Below are 17,274 nucleotides of genomic sequence, written 5' to 3'. Positions count from 1 at the left end.
AAACCCAGACCAAAAATTTTTTTGTTGTTTTTGTTCACATCTCATGGTGCTCAGGATTTACACCTGGCTTTGTGTTCCAGATTCATTCTAGTAGGGTTTGTGGGGACCATGGTATTTGGTGCTGGGGATCAAACCTTGATATGTATCGCATATTATATGTATTAACTATGCATGGCAAAGCACCTTACCCACTGTATTAGAGCTTCGGCCCAAGACAATATTTTTAATTCTTTTTCAGAGAGAAAACACGGGGCTGGAGCAGTAGTACAGCAGGTAGGGCTTTTGCCTTACATGTTCGGTCCCTGGCATCCCGTACGGTCCCCTGAGCACTGCCAGGAGTAATTCCTGAGTGCAGAGCCAGGACTTAACCCCTGAGCATCGCTCAGTGTGACCCAAAAAGAAAAAAAAACAGCGAAAACACAGGAGATAGGGCATTTGCGCTGTATGCAGCCAACCCAGGTTCAATTCCTGGAACCTCATGTTGTCCCCTGAGCCCAGCAGGAGTGATCCCTGAGTTAGCTCTGAGCACTGCCAGGTGTGACCCAACCACAAAAACAAGAATCTTAGTCTTAGTCCCCATGATCTACCCATACTGCTATATTGCCTTCCTCTTGTCTCTTACCATTCTAGCATAGATCTGATCTGTTACTCCTTTCCTTTAGGAACCTTCAAGTTTGATAAACCCTGGTATCCCATATGGTCCCCCGAGCCTCCTAGTGATTCCTAGGTGCAGAGCCAGGAGTAACCCTGAGCACTACTGGGTTTTGTTTCAATGCAAACAAACAAACAAACAAACAAACACTGTCTTCTCTTGTTCATTGATTTGCTCGAGTGGGCCCAGTAACATCTCCATTTTGAGACTTGTTGTTACTGTGTTTGGGATATTGAATATGTCACGAATAGCTTGCCAGGCTTTGCTGTGCGGCGAGATACTCTCGGTAGCTTGCCGGGCTCTCCGAGAGGGGCAGAGGAATCGAACTCGGGTGGGCCAGGCTGGCCACGTGCAAGGCAGATGCCTTACCTGCTGTGCTATCACTCCAGCCTACTTGTTTCAAAGCCACAAACAATTTATGGGACTGGAGTGATATTACAGTCGGGTAGGGTGCTTGCTTGCACGTGGCATACCTGGGTTTAAGTCTTTTTAGAAGCCTCAATTATTTCTCATCACTTACATGATAATACGTGAATTTCTAAATATGATGTAGGTGCCTCACAATTTAATACTACTTATCTGCATCTGCTGCGCCTTCATGAAACTGCATGCCATTGCTCAAGTATAATACAGTCTTCCTTTGCACATGCTGTTCTGTCTTGAATGATTTATTTAGTTTTTTTTTTACTTTTAGTGAAATCTAACTTCTGCTCATACTTTAAATAGTTGACTTAAAGGGTATTTCCCTTGTAAAGCTTTCCTCATCACTCCATCCTGAATTAATCACTTCATCCTAAATTAAGCAACCTCTCTAAAACAGTAACTTTTGTTTCTGTCTTGAAATTTTTTCACCAAAGCAGGAATTCAAGAGTTTTTTTCAGCTGTTTAGACCTAGGCCACACCCTCAATCCTTAAAGCTTCAAGTTCATCAATGCCTCTGCATTGCCTGTCAAGTACACCTTGCTCTGCACATTCACAAACTGTAGAAGAATCAGTCTGTACGAGAAACATGTGCTTTGTATAGACGAAGGGCTATATTGTTGAGAAAAGTATAGGAGGTAACCAAGGTATGCTGGAGAGAGCACTTGGAAGATGAGTGGGTCAGAGAGAAGGAGCACGGGGATTAAAGTGAAGATGAGTGGCCCAGAGAGAGGGAGCACGGGGATTACAGTGCTTGCCTTGCATGAGACTGAACTTTGGTTTGATCTGAGCACTGCCAAGATTAACCCCTAAGCACAGAGCCATGGGCCCCCAAGCATCGCAGGATATATAGCCCAACCTCACTCTCACCACCAAAAGACCTAATTTGACTCTGACCTTGAGAAGAGTATTTTCCTTTTTTCTGAGCTTTACCATAAGCTCCTACTATGTAAAATTGGAACAAATGTGCTTTTTCCTTGAGTTCTTTGAAGGATTAGTTGAGAAGTGATATATAGCATTCCTTAAATTCTTGATGTCTTAGGGCCAGAGAGAGTACAGTGTGTACTTTCCTTGCATGTGGCCAATCCTTGTTCAATCTCTAGCACAACATATGGGCCCCTGAGATACTACCAAGAGTTCAGAGCCAGGATTATCTCCTCAGTTCTGTCGGTGTGGCTCAACTCCTTATCCCTTTCCAATTCTTGAAGTCTTTGGATTAAATTAAATTAGTTTTTAATATATACTTACTAATTTGCTTTTTTGGGAAATGGTCTATACTTAGCAATTCTCAGGTTCAGGGATCATGTCTGTCAGTTTTTTTTTTTTTTAATTTAAATTTGGTGTTGGGCTGGAGCGATAGCACAGCGGGTAGGGCGTTTGCTTTGCACGTGTCCTACTCGGCCAACCCGAGTTTGATTCTTCTGCCCCTCTTGGAGAGCCCAGCAAGCTACCGAGAGTATCTCACCCACACGGCAAAGCCTGGCAAGCTACCCGTGATGTATTCAATATGCCAAACACAGTAACAACAAGTCTTACAATGGAGACGTTACTGGACCCGCTTGAGCAAATCAATGAACAACAGGAGGACAGTGCGACAGTGTGAAATTTGGGTGTTTGGGCCACATTGATGCTCAGTAATTACTCCTTGTAATACTTCTGCTTGGGGGACTATGTTGAATGTCAAGTGTCCAACTTGGGTCGACCAGGTGTAAGGTAAGCACTCTTTACTATTCAGTCCTACCTGTTGGAGTTTGGGGGACCATATGTGGTTCCAGGGATCAAACTCAAGTTGGCCACATGTAGGGCAGAAGCCCTGCCTTGCTATATACTATCTCTGTGGCCCTATTTAAATAGTTTTTAAAATATTTTTTATTTTTGCCACACCTAGTGATGTGGGTGTTACTCCTCACTCTGTACTCAGGAATTATTCCTTGCAGTTCATGATAGACCATATGGGATCCTGAGGATCGAACCTATGTCAGTCACGTGTTAGTATTACTGCTCCAGCCCTATCAAAGTCTTATTTTATTTATTTATTTTTTTTTACGGGCGAGGGTGGCAGGTGCACACCCAGCTGTGCTCAGGGATCACTCCTGCAGGTTCAGAGGACCATGTGGGGTGCCAGGGATTGAACTGTCTCTGATTCTCTTAAAAAATTTTTTTAAATGTTAATGTGAGGGACCTGAGCAATAGTACAACAGGTAGGGTGTTTGCCTTGCATGGGTCGACTCTGGCTCAATCCCCAGCGTCTCATATGGTCCCTCCTTTTCCCCCAGCCCTCTAGAGCTAGTAGGAGTAAGTTCTGAGCATCACCAAGTATGGCCCCAAAACAAACAAATAAAAATAAAATGCTAAGTGTGATTCTTTAGTCAGTCTAGCAATCTAGAAACCCAACCGCAGCGAGCTGGAGTGATAGCACAGTGGGTCGGGCGTTTGTGTTGCACACGGCTGTCGGTTTGATACCAGGCATCCCATACAGTTCCCCGAGCACAGCCAGGAGTAATTCCTAAGTGCAGAACCAGGAGTAACTGCTGAGCATCACTGGGTGTGACCCAAAAGGACCAGAAAGAAAAACCAAACAAACAACCCAACACAGCCTCTCTTTTTCATGTTGGTTCATTTTTATCAGTGATGAGAAATATTCAATCACCGTAGAAGGGGATTGAAATCAGAAAGATCAGGGTTCTAGTGCTGTGTGTGAGGTAGAGAGGTGGAAGATAAAGTAAGGGGAAAAGGAAAGAGAGATTCTTTGAGTTTTTTTTAAGCCGCATAAAGCTATTTGAAATAAACCAGATCCAGGGCAGAGTCCTTGGTCTCCATTTTTATCTTTTGAAATCATAGTTCTTTCAAATTAGCAGACTTTGCTTACTCACATAAATAAGTTGTGAAATATCTGTCTCAGGAAAGAAATAGCAAAATTTTGTTTGTTTTAGGGCACACTTGGCTGTGTGAGGGGAGGAGGCTACTCCCTATCTCTGCTCAGAGTCACTCGTGAAGATGTCTGGGGACTGTGTGGTGCCAGGGAGTGAACCTGGGGATGCTGTATGCAAACCATCTGTGTGCTCCTAAGCCCTTTGGGCATCTCCCCTAGCCCAAGTGATTTCAGATTTTTGTCTAAATGTTATGTGAATTCTAACATGGATATGTAGGGTAGGACTATAAAATGACTATTAAAGTCTCTTGATTTGTTAAGCATATATAGAAAGCTGCTTTTTTTTTAAATGGTCATTATTTATTTAGCTTTTTGGGTCACAACCAGTGATGCACAGGGCTTACTCCTGGCTCTGCACTCAGGAATCACTCAGGAATTACTCCTGGCAATGCTCTGGGGACCATATGGGATGCCGGGAATTGAACCTGGGTCGGCCACATGTCAGGCAAATGTCTCACCTGCTATACTATTGCTCCAGCCCCGAAAGCTGCTTTTTTGTTATGCTGTTAGTTCACTGTAATTATTAATTGCATTTTCTCCCTATCTCCCCTCTCTCGCTCCCTTCCCTTCCCTTCCCCTTCCCCTTCCCCTTCCCCTTCCCCTTCCCCTTCCCCTTCCCCTTCCCCTTCCCCTTCCCCTTCCCCTTCCCCTTCCCTTCTTCCCTTCTTCTTCCCTTCTTCTTCCCCCTCCCTTTCCCTTCCCCTCTCTTCCCCCCTCTCCCTCTGCAGGACTTCTGGCTCTGCTCAGGGTCACTATTGGAGGGCCCTTAGGGTACCACATAGGGTCCCTGGGATCGAATCAGGGTCTGCCATATGCAAGGCAAGTACCCTACGCACTGCGCACTGCACTATTTCTCGAGCCCAGATGAATGGCATTTTCTTTGTGTCTTTTGTTTGTGAAGCTTTGTAAATGTCCTGAGTGTGTATTCAGTCACCTTTCTTTGAACCTCATGCAGTTTGTACTACCAGTTTCCAAGGATCTCCTCCTTTTGTCAGGATTAATGAATTACCCATGTATGTCTTGGTTTGGGGATGAGATTCAGTTGGATGACAAGCAAAATGCCTGTTTACAATGGATATGCTATTTTGGGGGAAAGGAAACCCTCACTGGTGATTTTTTTTTTTTTAAATCAGATTCACTAAGGATATTAATTTAGTTCATATTTCTTTATTTTCCTTGCCCTTTCATTTGTTGTTGCTGTTTCCATTATCAGAGATTGCACTTTTGGTTGTGTGCTCACACAACACATAATTGCCATGTACCAGAGATTGCACTTTGGTTCTAGAGATCACAACCTGCAAAGCAGGCACTCTAGTCCCATCCCTGGGCCTCCATAAAAAATAACTTTCATTGCAAGAAATTTCTTTCTTTTTTTTTTTCTTCTTCTGGCTACCACCTGGTGGTGCTCAGGGCTTTTTCCTGATTCTGTGCTCGGGGAATCACTCCTGGCTGTGTGCAGAAGCCCATTAATGTATTACTGGGGATTCAGCTGGGGTTAGTTGTGTGCAAGGCAAGTGCCCTATTTCCTGTACTTATCTCTTCAGTGCAGGATTTTTGGTGAGAGTATCTTGGAGAAAGAGTCACGGCAATTTTTGGAGGTGGATACCTTAGCTATGATCTACTACTGTTTATTTTTGTTATGATTTACTCTTGTCCACTTACTGAAAGCCAAGCTTTTCAAAAAAAAAAATTGAAGGGGCTGGAGTGATAGTACATCGGGTAGGGCGTTTGCCTTGCATGCGGCCAACCCAGGTTCGATTCCCAGCATCCCATATGGTCCTCTGAGCACCACCGGGAGTAATTCCTGAGTGCAAAGCCAAGAATAACCCCAGTGCATCACCGGGTATGACCCAAAAAGCAAAACAAAAAAACAAAAAAACAAACTCAAGCTTTTCAAGTGACTTGCCTGTAAAACCACCAGTCTAGTAAGCAGATGATGCAGAAATTACCTTCCTGGACTTCCAACACCAAATTCAGTATGTTTTCTACCACTAGTGAGACTTTGTCTCCAGGAGTTGCATGTTTTACATTAAAAGAATTCTTTCTTTTCTTCTTCTTTTTTTTTTTTTTTTTGCTTTTGGGTCACACCCAACGATGCACAGGGGTTACTCCTGGCTCATGCACTCAGGAATTACTCTTGGTGGTGCTCAGGGGACCATATGGGATGCTGGGAATTGAACCTGGGTTGACTGCGTGCAAGGCAAACGCCCTACCCACTGCTGTCCCTCCAGCCTCTAATAAAACAATTCTTTCTTCAGCTTCTCTTACTCCTCTTTCTTTCTCCTCATCAGTTCTGTGTTTGTGAGCATTGTTCTCCATTTGCTGCCTGTAGGGACAGAGCCCATTTACTCCTCTGTGACAATAAAACAGGGTGAACAGGTTCTTAGGTGTTTTGTAGACTTTCTTGAGGGAGAACTGAATAGAGCCTCTTGGATGTTCTAATGAATCCTCTCTGGGTTTTGGTTCGCCTTCTGCTTTTCTCCCTAGGAAGCTGCAGTCTTAACCACTTTGCTTCATTAGACTGTCACTACCCTCTGGAGGAGTTGGAGGTCTGGTAAATAAGCTGAAAGCCAGGGTTGTGAAACAGCAGTCCTTCTCTCCAACCAATGACATTTCCTCCAGCCTCTCTCTCCGTGGAGACATGTTCGACATCCCTTTTAGTAGGTTTCTTCCATGCTTGCTGCTGCAGAGGAGTTTTGATTTTTTTGATGTTTGTAACTCATATCTTTGGGGAAAATCCATTGGAATTAAAACTCAAATTTAGGGTGATAATTTGGATTAGGTGCTTTATTTATTTTGTTTGTTTTTATTTGAGCCACACTCTGATGCTTAGAGGTTATGCCTGGTTCTGTACTCAGAAATTACTCCTGGTTTGCTCGGGTGTACCAAATGGGGTGCTGGGAATTGAACCATGGTTGGTTGTGTGCGAGGCAAGTGCCTTACCGCTGTACTCTCTCCGGCTCACTTTTTTTTTTCCTATTAATGAAGAGATGCAAAGCCCCCCCCTATTTATATATTCATATGTACATTTATATTACATATATTGGTGGGGGGCACCATTGGGGATTGAACTTCCTCACATGGAACGCACGTGTTCTTTCTACTACTGAATTTCTTTGAGCCACTAAGAATGTGCTAGCTTTTACTTATTCCTTCAGTGATCATTTAAGAGCAATAGAGAATAATGTAGCAACAAGTTAGATAACACATACTTGTTTGGCTAAGTCACTTAATTCTAGAGCCTGAGATTTCCTTTAAAACAGGACTAACACCAACACTGTCCTGAGGATTAGGTGAGATGATTGTGTGAGAGTATGGGCTTTGGGGACAGACCCAATGGAGCTTAAATTTTGGCTCCACATTTGCTAACTGTGTGACCTTAGGCAAGTTATTTAATCTTCCTAGTTCTGTTTCCTTTTCTGTAAAATAGGAACAATCATAGTCATTGGGTTATTGTGAGGATTAAACAAAATAAAGCACGGGAAGTATTTAGCATAGTGTTTGGCACTTACTAAGTGCTTATTAAATGTTAGCTATTAATTACAACAGTGACAGGCAACAACAGTAATGATAGTCTTTAGGTATTTATGATACTACCATATCAAGTGGCAGGAGAGCTGGAAGCAGTGCTTAGGGCAGTGGACCTCTCAGAGCAGCTTTCTGCCCGGAGGGCTCCAAGGACTGAGGCTCTCTTGGGGCCCCAGTCTGCAGGCTTGCCTGCTGAGTTCATCTCAAGGCAGGTTGAGGAAGGAGAAAGATTCAGAAGGTCTGGGCTGTGGAAGACTCGTCTGGAAGAGGTCTTTATAGAGAGCCCTATATGTCTCGGTAAAGGCATAAATTACTCTAGAAGGTAAAACTGCCGTCAGGTTCAAGAGTCTTGAATGCCAGGTAATTATTTGTATTTGGGCTTTGGGGTGGGGGCAGGGGTGGGGGAGGGCATGGGAAGGGGCATGGCGAGAACCTTCCAGCAGTGCTCAGGGCACTGGGAGTCACTAGCCATAAGCCAGCTGAACTGGGCCTGGACCAGGGAGTGCTGGGAGCCACCAGGGCCAGACTTGAGTACTGTGGGTGAGGGTAGTTTATATTTGAACACTCCTTTCTGGGGCTGTCTAAAGAACAGACTAGAACTCTTCTAGTCTTTCATTTGTTTAAACTTAAGAAACAGTGTTAGTCTACTTAAAATTGGTAACACGGGTGTTTTAGACAGAATGATGGGCTGGACACTGAATGTGTCTTGCTCGTGACTTAACCCAGGTTCTATCCCAGGCATCCCATTAGTTCCCCAAGCACCGCCAGGAATAATTCCTGAGTGCAGAGCCAGGACCCCTGAGCATTGCCAGGTGTAACCCCAAAAGCGAAAAGCCAAAAAGAAAAAAAAAGATTCTGTAAAGAAAAGTACCCTGAGAGCTTTAATCATCAATGCCAGCGCCACCCTCTTCTGTTTTTCCCAACTTTGTGCTCATCGTTTGTCAATTTCTTATATTTTTTCTCTTTCTCCCCTTGACAAAATGACTTTTACCACTCCTGCCCCTGTCTCTGGGGGACAGTGAGCAAGAATTGTCAGCGAGCAGCCTGCCCTGCCTGCTGCTGCCTGACTCCTCTGGTGGGAGGAGGGATAGGGAAGTTCGGTCCCTGCCACACAAGGGGCGTGGTGACACTGGTGGGGGAGGGGATGGACACTTGGCAGCTTGGGCAGAGAGGCTTTGAGGCTTAGAGAGAAACATTCAAACCCTCTGAAAGCTGCACAGTTGGAGGTCCCGTTACCTTGACTTTAGAGCCAAGGAGGGAAATATTGGGGCCAATGTGAGTGGCTGGGAGACCTCTTGTAATCTTCTTCTATCAGTTCTGTCCTGCTAGAGAGTTTCAAGGGCTGACCCAAAGCCACATGTGGTCAGGGTGACTTTTAGCAACCCTGTTGCTTATTTTCACCTCATACATTTTTTTCTGGAATGTTGATTCTGCCCTTACTTATGTTTGCCACTTTGCTTTTCTATGAAAGCTGTAGTTTTTGCTTTGCTTTTGCCTTTATGGTGCTCTTTTGAATAAGAACTTCCATGTCTGGGATGAGCAATGGTATAGTGGTCAAGCATTTTCCTTGCATGTGGCTGACCTGTGTTTGATCCCGGCATCTCATATGGTCCCTTGGCCCACCAGGAGTGATGCTTGAGCACCAGTGGGTGTGGCCTTCCTAAAAAAAAAGACAACAAAAACACCACAAAACTTCACTTTTCTACTCATAGTGATTGCTCATCACCATTAATATTGTTGGACTTAGCTACAAGGCCAGGGAGAAGAGGCCCTTGATGGAAAGGTGAAGTCTTGGCAGCACTAGGCCTTGGTCTGGTCCCTACAGCAACCTGACCACTGAACCACCATTCTCTGGAGGCTCAAGGGTTGGATTTGGAAACCTGCCTTCAGATGTAGGTCTGTGGAACAGATTCAAGGAGTCTTCTGTGCTAGGTACCATGTGGGGATCAGAGGAAGAGGGAATGAAAGGGGAGAAAAGGGAACTGGTTATTGGTTATGCCCTTGAGGAATTTAGATTTTTGATGTTCAAGAAAGACTTTGGTACATAGTAAAGCAGGAAAGTTCCAAATGTAGAACGCACGCTTTTTTTCTTCTTTTTTTGCACCACCAATGTGTTATTGAAAAATAAATTCAGGGCTGGCAAGTTTACTTCCAGGGCTAAAACATATTCTTTTTTATTTGTGGGAGACGCATATCTAGTGGTGCTCTTGGCTTCCACCTGACTGCACTCAGGGATCACTCCTGGCAGGACTCTGGATATATGTGGTGCTGGGGGCTCAAACTCAGGTTGACAGCATGCAAGGCAAGTACCCTACCTACTGTATTCTCTCTTTCGTCCTAGCACATGCTTTTTTTTTTCTTTTGCTGGATAAGCAGCATGGCATGATCCCCAGCATGACTGGGTATTACCTCAGAATTTTTTTTAAAAAAAAAGGCTTGCTCTCTTAAGCATTGTTTTTCCTTGTGCATGTATCTTTTTGCTTGTTTGCTTGTTTTTTCCACTCAGGAGAAGCTTGTTTTCTCTCTTGAACATTTATTCTTCCCTTTCTATCCCCTCACATCTTTCTAAATACATTTTGTTCAATAAGAATAAAAAATAATGAAAGATACATAGTGTAGAAAATCTACCATCTAACTTATCAAGAATAACTACTGTTATCTATGAAGAAGTATTTGAGAAGTTTAAATTTTAACTGGTCTTTAAAATAAAACCCTGAGAGGAAGACTAATGAAAAGAAAATAGATGTCCAGAATCCTGCTTCAGGACTCCCTATCCCCCCTTTGAGCCCTCTACTTGGACACTCAAGGAGTTAACTCAGGGAGGACCACCTGTGCCTTATGTACAGAGTATGTTACTTTAGAAATGTTACTGAATCAGTCCTCAAGACAGCTTTACAAAGTAGGTGTCTATCTTCCTTTACAATGTGTTCATAGGCTCAGAGGTTACCTGCCATCATTACATAGCAGCCAGTTCTGTTATTATTAATTTAGTGGTCTTGGACAAGTTAATCACTGTTACTGTTTCCTCTTTTTTTTTTTTTTTTTTTTTTTTGCTATTTGGGTCATATCTGATGATGCTTAGGGGTTACGCCTGACTGTGCATTCACTGAATTACTTCTGGGGGTGCTCTGGGAACCATATGGAATGCTGGGGATCAAACCCAGATTGACTGTGTGCAAGGTAAATGCCTTACCTGCTGTACTCACTCTGGCCCCAGTTTCTTCTTTTTTAAAGTTGAATTAGATAAGAGTACATTTTTATTGCTGGGGAGTCGGGTGGGGGAGTTACTCCAGGCAATCCCTTGAGATACAAGGGATTGAATTTAGGGCTCCCACATGCCCTTTGAGCTTTTTTTTCAACCCTAAAGGAGGTTCCTGTTTGTTTTGGATTTGGGGCCTATACCTGTTGGTACTCCCAGCTCAGTGTTGGATGCTGCTCCCACTTGTGCTTGGGTTGGGGAGTAGGGTTGTGGTGGGAATTGAACCTGGGCCAAAAGGATAGTATGAGGGGTAAGGCACTTGCCTTGCAGTTGCAGTACAGGTTTCTAGCCTCTAAATGAGTGGGGGTTTTTATTTGTTTTTGTGTTTTGGGCACTGCTAAGGAGAACCTTGGTGCTTGGGGTCAAACCTGATCCTACCTGGTGCGAATCATGAGTTCAGCCCTTTGAGTTATCACTTGGCCTTAAAGAAATTGTTTGGTTTTGGTTTTTGAGTCACTCCTGGTGGTGCTGGGGGGTGGCGCTGAAGGAGACTAATGGCATGCTGTGTCATTTGTTGTTGTTGTTGTTGTTTGAAGGGTGGGGCCACACCTGGTGATGCTGAGGTCTTATTCCTGGCTCTCTTGCTCAGGGGATCAGGGATCAAATCCAAGTCGACTGCATGCAAGGCAAGCACCCTACCTGCAGTACTATATATCCAGCCCTCTACACTTGGAGGCGGTCAGGGTTCACTCGTGGCTGAGTTCAGGAAACCATATGGGGTGCTGGGGATCATACTTGGGTCAGCCATGTGCATGACAAGTGCCTTACCCTTCATACTATCCTTTTGGCCCTAAAAGGGTTTTTTTTTTGTTTTATTTGACCATACCCTATGGTTATCAGGCATGGGGCACCCTATGTACAGGGGAGTGAACTCCGGTCAGCTGTGTGCAAGGCGAGCACCCTACCTGCTGTATTATCGCTCTGGCCCCTGAGAAGTTTTTAAAAGATTAATGAGTCATTACACTTCAGGTCAGTCTAATAGGGTCTGGTACATAGTATGCACTCAATAAGCATTAGTTGCTATTTATTTTTAAAAATTTTTTGCACTAGCTGCTATTATAACGTTTTTTCTCGTTCTAATATGATCCGTATCAGCTCCCTGTTTAATCTCATGCTGTTTTTCCAGCCATGTCTCAGTTTTCCCTCTGCTTTCAAAGAGTCCCTTTTTTTCCCTATCTCTTTAATATCGCTCATTCCCTTCTTTCCATCTTCTCCCTCGAACCCTCCTCATTCTCATTCTCTGTCTACTGTCTGTTGTTATAGCACTGATTCACCTCCCTGTGGTTAGTCTCATTTATATGTTAGAATAATTAAAGTACAGTTCATTATACCACATCTCTGTTAAAAAGTAAACAACAAAAATAAACATTGAAATCTTTATTTGATATCTTTTATTTATTTTTGCTTGCCGAGTGTGGAACCCAGGTCTCCGCCAGTGCACTCAACCCAACTCATCCTTCAAGCTTTATCCAGGCTTGAAGAAAAGCCTTTATCCACTACTTCCACACCTCCTCCCACTTTGTCTTGATTTCCATCTCAGGAAAGAAAGTCCACCTATGACATCCAAATTTAAATATTTTGTTTACTAATTCTTTCCAACTCTCCGCTGGTTAGGATTTTTCTTTCTTTCCCCTTTTTTTCTTTTCCTTTTTTTTTTTTTTTTTTTGCTTTTGGGGTAACACCTGGTGATGCACAGGGGTTACTTCTGGCTCTGCACTCAGGAATTACTCCTGACAGTGCTTGGGAGACCATATGGGATGCTGGGAATCGAACCGGGTTGGCCACGTACAAGGCAAACACCCTACCCGCTGTGCTATTCCTCCAGCCCCAGAATTTTTCTTTATCTAGTGTGTGTGTGTGCGTGTGTGTGTGCGCGCGCGCACTCTGTCTTGAATTTTCAAGTCCTATTTCTCATGAAAACATGGAATTATAAACTATCTCAGTGTCAGTACTGGGTTTAATTCATCTCGCTGTATTCTTGATCCCTTTTAGAAACACTTGCACATAGTAGGAGCTTAAAGTTCCTGGCGTCAAGCACAAGAGAGAAGAGGGGATTCCTGCCGACTGCCTGGTGGGTTTCTCCCCTAGGCTTTGGTGAGTGGGTGGAAACGCTGTGGTTTTGTTTCTGAGTCAGACATCTTTTCTTTGGAGCCTGTTGTGGAGGCAGAGCCCGAGGCTTCCAGGAAGGGTCCCAGAGGCTGTGTCTGTGGAGGGGGCTCAGCCTGTGCTTGTTGTACGGCCTGTGCCCCGTGCCTTGGCCCCTCGGCCCCTCCCCGCAAATGCGCAACGGAACAGGGGATTAGGTTCTGGCGGCACAGCTGGGATTTTGGCGGCCATTCCAGTCGACAATAGTACGCAGCCACCGGGACAGGACGGCGCAGGCCTGCGCTGGGGGCCGCGGTCGGCCCGCGCTCCGGGTCTGGGTGGCGAGGGGAGGAGCGGGCGCAGTGCGGCGTCCCGGCCGTGCGCACACCAGGTACGGGCTGCAGAGCTGCTCTGGGGAATGCGGTGGGGGGGTGGGGGCAGGGAGGCCATGTCCCCGGGCTCGTGGCGCAGACGGGCGCTTTGTGCGAGCTGGCCAGGGCGGCCTGTGTGTGCTTCAAGGCTCGGCCCGCCCTGCCGCGGCAGGAAGCGGCCAGGGTTTTGGAAAGGGCCTCGTCTGTTCCCGCGGCTTTCTCCCGGCCCCGCTCGCCTCCGAGCTGCCCGCGGCCTCCCCGTCCCTAGCTGCCGCGCGCGAGCAGGTTTGCCCGGCAGGCCGCCGCGGGCCTTTGTGTGCGTGTGCGCGCGCGCGCGCGTGTCGGCGTGTGCGCGCCTATGCGCGCGTGCGGGCCCCTGGCCCGGCCGCCCGCGCCCCCGCCCCGCGCGAGGCCGCCTCCCGCCGTGGGCGCGGCCCCGCCCTCCCGGCGCCCCTCCCCCGCGCGGCGCCCGGATCGCGGAAGCTCGCTGCGCCTTTAAAGAAAGCAGACTCCGCGCGCTGACGCACTTCTGGCTGTCAGCCAGGGAGCTCGCTCCTGCCAGGCTGCCCGAGAAGAAAACCAACAACTTTTCTTTTGTGTGTGGGGTTACTTTCCACTAGCCCCCCCTTTTCCTCTCCTTTCAAGATTTCCATGCTAATGGCGGATTAAAACCTGTAGATACGTTTGGCTTTAGGAGTCTGGTAAGGCCGCCCCCGCCCCCGCCCCCCTCCCCCGCGCTGAGACCTTTTTCTCCCTTTCTCTGGCTGGTGTCTTTTTTTTTTTCTTTCTCCTTTCCCTTCTTTCTGTTTTGTCCGGACGTGGCCGAGGTTGTGCGGCGGAGTCGCCCCCTGGCTCCCTGTGCCTGCGCCATCCTTAAAGGGGAGGGAGAGCAAGTAAACACAGAAGCGCGCTGGGAGCGAGCGGAGCTGGCCAACATCCGGGGGTTGGCGCCTTTCTGCGCTTTCTTTCCCCTCGCGTAGATGTCAGCGTGTTTTTGTTCAGAGGGGGACGCGTGTTGCGCCCGTTGGGCTTGTAACGACAGCTCGCGGGTCTGCTCCATTCCCCAGCGAGGCCTGGGTGTGTACGCAGTGGTGGGGAGTGGAAAGGGTTCCTTTTGGCAGCCGGTAGGGGCCCGGGTGTGTGCCTGTAGCGCAGTGGGGGCAGGTGCCGACGAACTGCGGGAGTGTGTGGAGTGTGTGTGCTCCTGCGCGTGCTCTTGGTAAATGGCCGTGGGCCCAGGTCTGGTTCGTGCTAACTCCCTTTATCCCCATATCCTTCTGATCAGGAGCCTACCGAGCAGAGGGGGGCGCGGGGTGGGGGAGCAAGCGGTGAAATCTGGGTTTCCCTTGCAGTCCCTCCTCTGATTCTCAGCTAGATGCTTGGGCCTCTGACGCAGATTCGAAGCTTCCAGAACGGGTAGTCTGGGTGAAGCGGGGAGGGAGGGCGGGCTCGGACCAGAATGTCTGTCTGTATGGGGACCCAGGGGACACCAGCAATCTGGTTTGTCTGACCTCAGGGGTGCAGAGGAGCCTTTCGGACTTCGGTAGGTAGGCTACTACAGTAATAGGACAACTCAGGAGTTGAAATGAATTGTGGTTTTTCCTTTCGGTCTCTTAGAGCTACTGGGCCTTCAGCCTTTTATTTTCTGCCAACGTGCACAGCAGGATATTTCTATTTGTGCGAAGTTAGCCACTGGCAACACAAGGTAGCATTTCCTGAGCCCCTTAGGGACTGCCTACCAGGTGAGGTCTGGCTGCTTGATTGTTTTTACTGCCTAACCTATATCTTCTACACTTCAAGGAGGAGTCCCAAGAGTTCATTCTATAAATGCTGGGTTCGAAAGGTGGACAGAGCTTGGGGTTCTTATGGCTGTAACCAGGTGGGCTATCAGGCTAAGTGGTGGTAAATCAGGGGGCTGGAGAGGTAGAGCTCAGTTGCAGAGAGTAGACCTGGGTTTGATCCTGGCACTGCAGGAATCAGAGCACCTGTGGGAGTGACCTCAAGGTTGACTCCAGAACAAAAATCTTGATCTCCAGCATGGTCCCACAGATCGAACAGTTGCCTCATCAGCTGGAAGCCAGTTGGCCTATGGAATCATGGGTTAAAGAACAGTGGAACTTGGGGAAAGAACCCTTTGAGGTGGGAGTTTATGTAAGCTTTGAGCCCTAAAATTCTGGGAGACGGTGTTAGTTCCTAGAGAATGAGGGTTCAGCAGAGGTGAAGCCCACGAAAAAACGAACGGCCAGATCAGTACAGTTTAGCAGCTCTCCGGTACCAAAGGTCACTTTGGTGTTATCTTGAGGGTAGGACTGGTGTTCTGGTAGCTGAGAGGCGGTCTCAAAAGGAACTGGCACCCGGCCTGGGGGTGGGGTAAGGAGAACCAGGTTGCCACAACTCAGACCCTCTGGCCTTTGGCCTATTATTTGGTCCTCCCCTATAACTAAAACTTTTCCAGAACAGACCCCAGAGCTCAGCAACCCGACCCTCTGGTCTGGTCCTTGTATCTGAGCAGGTGGTTTGCATTAGCTTCAGCCCTGGTAGGAAACCGCGCTGTGCTAGGTTTTAACTCTTTAAGACCCAGGAAGGGTGTAGGCCAGATGGATGTGAGTCTTTTGAGCGTCACTTTTCTAGTTCTAATAGCTCTCTGGAAACAGAGGGGTTACTATGAATATGGGAATTTGCTCTGATGGCACAGGAGTTAATTTAGGTCAGTTTTGAAAATGTAAGGAGGATGGAAGGCCTTTAGTTCATAAGGCAACTGCTTCTGTGTCTTGGTTTTTTCCTGAGCTTGGTGGAGAGAGTGGGCATCTCAGCACCTCTGGGAAACCTCTCTTTGGATTCTGGGGGCACTTCTTTATCAGAGAACCAGGTAGGTGAGACCGCTGAAGATGCCCTCCAAGGTTCTTCATTCTGGGGCTTTGTTTGCTTGTTAGTCAGTGGGGGATAGGGACTGGGGAAAGGGATGTGCCTGAAAGAGTTGGGGTAGACATCAACAGATCTATCTGTGAAAGGGTTCTAGGCTACGATCATGGGGATCTGTTTTTCCATCACCATCACTCAGTCTTTTGGGTGGGGCCTGCTTCATATTTCAGGGGGAGGGTGGGGAGGATGGTGCTCTGGCTGGGAGCCCTCGGGTTTCAAGCCAAGGCCTGCTTAAAGCTGTAGTCCCTGTACTTGGGGCTTGCCATGCCCTGGATTCAATCATTCATTACCAGAAAAGAATGAGTGAACGGACTCTCTTCCCTTTACTCTCTCTTTATGGACTCTGAGTGGACAAGGGCCTTCTGGAGTTCTTCATCTTGAGTATTTTAGATTTCTGCTGTTTCTGAGGAATAAATGAGGCATTTGGCCTACCCACCAGTTTCCTGGGTGGTGGGACAAGTTTTCGCCAGGCTCCCCTGAGAGGACTTAAGGGTTTTATGTTTTGCCTCTAAGATGAAGAGACGAGGTTGGTGAAACCTCAGGTCATTTTTAGCATCACAGCTGTGGAATCTCAGGGGGGGCAATATCTACCTCCATTTGCAAATAAAATTTCTGTGACTGACATTTGGGGCCTCATCAAGGAGACAGCAAGTCTAGAGGCAAACGTAGAGCTGAGGGGAAGATAATTTGGGACTTATTTTCTTTGTTGCTGAATAACTTGGGTTTATTTCCTCCCTCTTCTCCCCCCCCCCCCCCCCCCCCCATCTATATAAACATTTGGTGATTGTTGCCTTCAGCACAAGGCCCAAGTATGTTTCCTCTAACTTGAGGTTGGTCAGCCACCAAAAAGCCTTTTCCTATAACAGTACTTGAGGCGCCATACCTTTATCCTAGCCTGGGTCCAGGGACGTAGGCTGTTAGTGGCCATGGAAAGCCATGCTGGCTTAATGAATCTGCCTCTGAGAACCCCCTTAACCACTTCACTTGAAGCTCTGGCTAAAGCCCACGTGACTCGACTTATTTCCAAGACTGCGATGTTGCTATCATTGGTGGAATCCCTGTTGGGATTTGCAGGACAGGAAGCACTTAATTATAAGTAACATTT

At 46.9% G+C, this 17,274-nt stretch overlaps 1 protein-coding gene across 2 annotated transcripts in view; it reads left to right on the top strand.

Moving 5' to 3' along the window:
• Nucleotides 1-13,704: 13,704 nt before the first annotated feature.
• The window catches only part of NUMA1 (nuclear mitotic apparatus protein 1), a 31,269-nt gene continuing 27,699 nt past the window's right edge, over nucleotides 13,705-17,274 (top strand). Inside the window, exon 1 of one of the 2 annotated variants that reach the window (XM_056116264.1) lies at nucleotides 13,705-13,948. The gene's annotated coding sequence lies outside the window, so the exon portion shown is untranslated. The remainder of the gene's footprint in view (nucleotides 13,949-17,274) is intronic. The other variant, XM_056116263.1, reaches the window with a different exon arrangement.

The sequence above is a fragment of the Sorex fumeus genome, unplaced genomic scaffold, assembly GCF_029834395.1.
Source record: "Sorex fumeus unplaced genomic scaffold, SorFum_2.1 ptg000030l, whole genome shotgun sequence".
NCBI lineage: Eukaryota > Metazoa > Chordata > Mammalia > Eulipotyphla > Soricidae > Sorex > Sorex fumeus.
This window is presented reverse-complemented; position numbering and strand designations above follow the sequence as displayed.